A 5,752-nucleotide genomic window follows, 5' to 3' on the forward strand; every position below is an offset into this window, starting at 1 on the left:
ACAGCTGGGAGGGAAAATGTCCCAAAGCTTTTCAAAATAAATGAAGACCCACATTCCAGGTTTGTGGTGAGAATGGTGACAGAGCTGGCATCTCACATATTCTGGGGACCCCAGGATGGCCAAGGTGTGAGGCGGTTTCCAGCAACCCCGCATTGCCCACAGAGGATCTGGGGGAGGGGGCGGATCTCTGGGGGCCTTGTTTGCCTTAGCTGGTCCCGGGATTTCCAAAGCCGCTTGACTCCGGTGTGAGCCAGCGCTTTCCAGCCCTGGTTTTGGTGGTAACTCCACGAGCGCCTGGGTCCACATCACCACATTTGTCAAAAACATCCTCCATCATTGGATGGAACAGATCCCCCATTAGACATAAGGGCAACCGTTGAAAATGATGACGGCTGTGGTAGAAAGCAGGCGTTTGTCCTCGCCTGGGACTCAGGACCAACGTGGGTGTGTTAAATTTCAGGTGGCCCCGAGTGAAAATGGCCATGGGACGGTCAAGTAATGCAAAGGGAATGGGCCAGGTTTGTGCACGCTTTTTGCAAGAGGCGGCGTGTTGGTCAAACAGGAGGCCCTGTCTCCGCATCAGTGCACAACCATGACTCAACCCGGCAGCTGCTGCCAGGCAAGAATGCAGTGGGCCCAGGCAGGAATTTGGATTTTCTTGTGATGCGACAGCCCAGTGAAACATGCCCCACGGGCCACTGGGGTTGCCGTTTGCAAACACTGCTATATATCAGTCAAAACGATCTCTCAAAGCTCGATTAGGGTCCTTGGCACCGAGTCATATAGGTGGCATTTACATCTATGAACGTTCCGCCTCGTTGGGTTGCGTGTGGGGCTTTTAACACAAATAATCCTTCACGGTTGTGCTGTATTTGACAATGTAGGTAAGCGCTTTCATGACCATTACAAGCCCCATTTTGCAGACGAGGATGGGCTTCTTTAGTGCCACCTGTGTGGTGAAGGGGCAGGCGCAGGAATCCCCAGGCTGTGTTCTTTCTCTAAGTGTAAAAGGCTTTGGTTTCTTTCCTGCTGTTTAAATATTCCACTGCGGGGTGTTAAACGTGGCCACAATTTTTTGAACCTTTCTCCCATCAGAGATTGGTCTGTTTCCCCTGACTTTGCATCTGGGCTGGTCTGGAACTGTTTGACCAATAGGATGCAGGGGAAGGCTCACTCTGCCGGTTCTGGGTGTAGCCTTTAAGAGGATTGGCGGTTTCTGCTTCCTTCTTCTTGGAGTTTTGGGTCGCCTTGTGAAAAGTCTGACCGGCCAGCTCAAGAGATCCTGTGGAGAAACCCTGAGACTGCAAAGAGAGGGGATGAGCCTGGCTGAATCAGCCTCCCAGCTACACCCACCAAAGGGCCAAACATCCAAGTAAACTTCTTGGTCCCTCCGGACCATCAAGCTGCCAGCAGAACACCATGGAGAGGCCCTTCCAGTCGATGGCACATGGAACAGAAGCATCTCTCATCCGAGGTCTGCTTGAATTGCTAACACGAAATAATAACCACATTAAATAATTGCTTGGTTGTGGTTTTAAGCCATTAAATTCCAAGGAAGTATGTCATGCAGATAACCAAAACTTACCTGCATATCTGCAATAGCACACCTCTGATTTATCTATTTATCTATTTCATCTATTCTATCTATTTATCTATCTATCTATCTATCTATCTATCTATCTATCTATCTATCTCTCTATCTATCTATCCATCCATCATCCATCTATAATTTACAGAAGTGTTTCAATATTGATATAGTAAATTTGAAGAAGGCAGAAAAGCACAAAAAAGGAATGATCTTCTATCTGAAGATTGTCACCAGGAGTATTTATCCCTCCAGACCTTTTTCTGCTATTTTTTTTCTTAAAAATGAGATCATACTAGGCTTACTGCTGTGCAGTCTGCCTTTATCACCTTCCCATGGGATGAAATCTATTTTTCAATGTGATTTCTAATGGCCACATAGAAAATTTGTGTTATAGATATACTATGGTGTATGTAATCAATTTCATATTGTTTGGGTATTTGTATGGTTTCTAAATTTTCTGCATTATAAATATTGTTGCAATCCTCCTCCTTGGCCATAACTACTTATTCATATCACTGATTATATTTTAGGATACACATTTGCAAATGAAATCGTTAGGTATGAAGTTTATGTATGTTTTTCAGGCTTCTGAACACCAGGAAATTGCTCTGTGGACTAGCAGTATTTGAAAAGGACAATTTAAAAAATATCTTCAAATTCTGAATGTTATCATCATCATCATTATTCTTAAATTTTTACAAAACATTGAGCATAGTTCCCTGTGCTATACAGTAGGTTCTTGTTGTTTACCTGTTTTATATATAACAATGTGTATATGTTAATCCCAACCTGCTGATTTATCCCTGGCTGGCCTCTCCCTTTGGTAACCATAAATTTGTTTTCTATGTCTGTGAGTCTCTTTCTGTTTTGGAAAGAAGTTCATTTGTATCTTTTTAAAAAAACGTTCCCATATAAGCAATATCATATGTTACTTGTCTTTGTCCGGCTTACTTCACTTCGTATGATAATCTCTAGGTCCATCCACGTTGCTGCACATGGCTGTCTTCTTTTTTATGGCTGAGTAACATTTCGTTGCATGCATGTACCACATTTTCTTTATGCAGTCCTCTGCCAATGGACATTTAGGTTGCTTCCATGTGCAAATAGTGATGCAATGAACATTGGGGTGGATGTATCTTTTCAAATTATGATTTTCTCTGGATCTATGCCCAGGAGTGGGATTGTTGGATCATGTGGTAGCTCTGATTTTAGTTTTTTAAGGAACTTCTGTACTGTTCTCCACAGTGGATGCACCAATCTACATTCCCACAAACAATGTAGGCGGCCATCTCTGTCCAAAACTGCACAAACTTCAACCCCTGATTCATACAGAGCAGCACTTCCATGAGATATTCCATGCAAAAAGCTTTCTGGGTCAAATATGTTTGGGCTATGATGTATTCTATACTTTCCCCTCAGAGACACACTATACCCATTAGCTTAAAGTTCTGCCTAATGAAATCTCATTTTACTTCATTCAATAGCTTCCAATTATGTTTGGTTATCAGAACTCTTTTGTTTTCCTTTTACATCATACTGTAAAATATACAAATTTCACTCAGGCCACAGGCTCAGTTTCTGCAAAAATGTAACTTTCAAAGATGTCTTTTGTCATTTAATTTATACCTCTGGCTTCTTTTATTTAATAACACAAACATTTATTTTTCCTAACAGATTTGTCACGGATTTTTAATGCATTGAATAGATTACATTGCCCAGCCATACATTCATAGAGTATAATTAAAAAAAAAAATACAGTGACAAGCATTTTTCTCACCCTTTCCCAAGTCTGTCTAGTTCCTGTCATTACTCTGGGCATCCTTTTTTTTTTTTTTTGGTTTGTTTGTTTCTTGTGTGTCCTTAAAATATCTCATACACTCAAATAAATATGCATTTATTTTCTCATCCCCTTCCTAAGAAAATATTGCGCCTGATCCTTTTCCCTCAATGTATTTCGACAATCTTTCTGTATCAATGCCTAGGATAATTTCTCAGTTTTTTACAGATGCATGTTACTTCCTTGGATCATAAACACCTGTGTTGTTTTTACTCCCTTGCTATTATGAATTATGCTGCAATGGACAGCTTTGCCTTTATGCCATTTCTCTCCATGTATCTATCTGTAGGATAAGTTCTTAGAAATAGAATTGCTGAGTCAAAGGATATTTGCATTACTAATTCTGATACCCCCCCCACCCTGGCCCATAGGGTTGTACAGTTTGGTTTCATACCAATTATATACGAGGCATGTTTATTAACTACTGTCCTTGACAATAGAATGTGTTATAAAACCTTTGGGTTTTTGCTCATCTGATAGGCGAATAACAGTAGTTCAATGGCCTTTCCTTAAAAGCCACTTACATTACTCTTGTTGATTTTTCTGTTGGATGGCTGGTCTGTTTCTTATCCAGTCCTATGAAAAATTGTTACTTGTATTTTGCTTTTGGGGGGAACTTGCAGAATTTAAAAAAAAATTTAAATCGAATTTATTCATCTTTTCTTTTATGACATCTTGGTTTTGAGTCATAATTAGAAAGATCTTTGCTGTTCCCATAAAGACATGGCTCATGTTTCCTTCCAGAACTTTCATGGCTATTTTATTTTATTTTATTTTATTATTTGTCTTTTTAGGGCCACACATGTAGCATATGGAAGTTCCCAGGCTAGGGGCCTAATTGAAGCTACAGCTGCCGGCCTACACCACAGCCACAGCAACTCGGGATCCAAGCCCTGCCTGCAACCTACACCACAGCTCATGGCAACACCAGATCCTTAATCCACTGAGCAAGGCCAGGGATCGAACCCACGGCCTCATGGATGTTAGTCAGGTTCATTACCGCTGAGACATGATGGGAACTCCCATGACTTAATTTAAAAAATGTAAATATTTGATCAAGTTTTAACTGTCCGGGTGTGAGGTATGGAATATCCCTATTACTTTTTTCTTCCAGTGGGCTGTACAGTTGCTCCAGCTTCACGTGTTGGATAGCCAGTTGTTTCTCTGTGGATTCAGGATGCAATTAGTCAAGTTAAGGTAAATTCAGTCAATTTGTTTTTTTCCTAGGAAACTATAAATAGCTTACTGGCTCCCTGGCCTCAACACAGGAGCAGAGCCACACGGATTCCCCTCTGGGGTCCCCACTCTTCTCTGGAGGTCTGGTTCTTAGCCCCCTAAATCTTGACTTGCCCTGGGCTGAAGGACGGCCCTGGCTGACCTTGTTTGCTCTTAAAACACTTACTTGCCAGGACATCAGGGCTGCACCTTTTAACACTTGGAAAAAACTCAGGTTTCGGAGACTCTAGACCTTTCAAATAATTGCTTTGCACAAGGGTCTACTTTGACGATCAAAGCTGAGCGCGTCCTCTTTCTCTCTTCAGCACCCCGAGGGCGGTCCCCTTGAATGCTGATCCCTGCTGTCACAGTGTGGAGACCAGGGTGGGGCAGGAAGTCCTGATCTGGGAGACCCCAGGCAGTATTTCAAAACATGGCTTCCTCACGCCACCATGCGGGGGAACATGGTACCCGGGGAGTGATGGTGGTAAGTCTGAGATACTTCCATCCTTTGAATTATATAAAGCAGAGCCCTGAAGGCTCCATTCTCGTCCTGGTTCTACTAGGTCACCTTGGGGAAACTGGGACGTTAGTTCTTTCAGCCTCAGTTTCCACACCGGCACTGCCCCTTCCCAGGCTCCCTGGGAGACTCCAAATATGGCACAAAGGCAAAGGCACTTTATCAACTTAAAAGCACGTTACGCATGTAAGGCATTACTATTATCTTCCTTCTCATCAAAAACATTTATCCCGGGCCCCCCTGTGTTCCAAGCACCATTCCAACGCATCTGTTCTAACACATAACAAATACCTCTTTGAGACGTTTTTAATTGCATGTTAGCTCCCTTTCAGACCTGATTCATTTCTGATCTGAACAGCAACAAAGGGAGCTTTTATTGCTGAGGTTCATTTCTGGAAATTAAATTTCCATTTTCAACACTAATGCTACTGTAATTCGCAGTGGTTTCTGTCTCTTTTTATTGTGTCTGACAGCGACCAGCCTATCAGCGTAAGTGGCTGAATATGAGTATGTAAATGTACAACATAAAAAGACATTTTTGAAAAGCGGGGGAAAGAAAAACATTTAAAGTAGGAAATTAGAGCAGTTACTG

At 42.1% G+C, this 5,752-nt stretch overlaps 1 long non-coding RNA gene across 1 annotated transcript; it reads left to right on the plus strand.

Annotated features, from left to right (window-relative positions):
- The first annotated feature begins 1,244 nt into the window (after nt 1-1,244).
- On the plus strand, nt 1,245-5,130 carry LOC125132222 (uncharacterized). The gene is made up of 3 exons (XR_007136174.1): nt 1,245-1,474; nt 4,540-4,622; nt 4,967-5,130. It is a non-coding gene; the product is annotated as an uncharacterized LOC125132222 (long non-coding RNA).
- Nucleotides 5,131-5,752: the final 622 nt, after the last annotated feature.

Source organism: Phacochoerus africanus, chromosome 8, assembly GCF_016906955.1.
Source record: "Phacochoerus africanus isolate WHEZ1 chromosome 8, ROS_Pafr_v1, whole genome shotgun sequence".
Taxonomy (NCBI): Eukaryota; Metazoa; Chordata; class Mammalia; order Artiodactyla; family Suidae; genus Phacochoerus; species Phacochoerus africanus.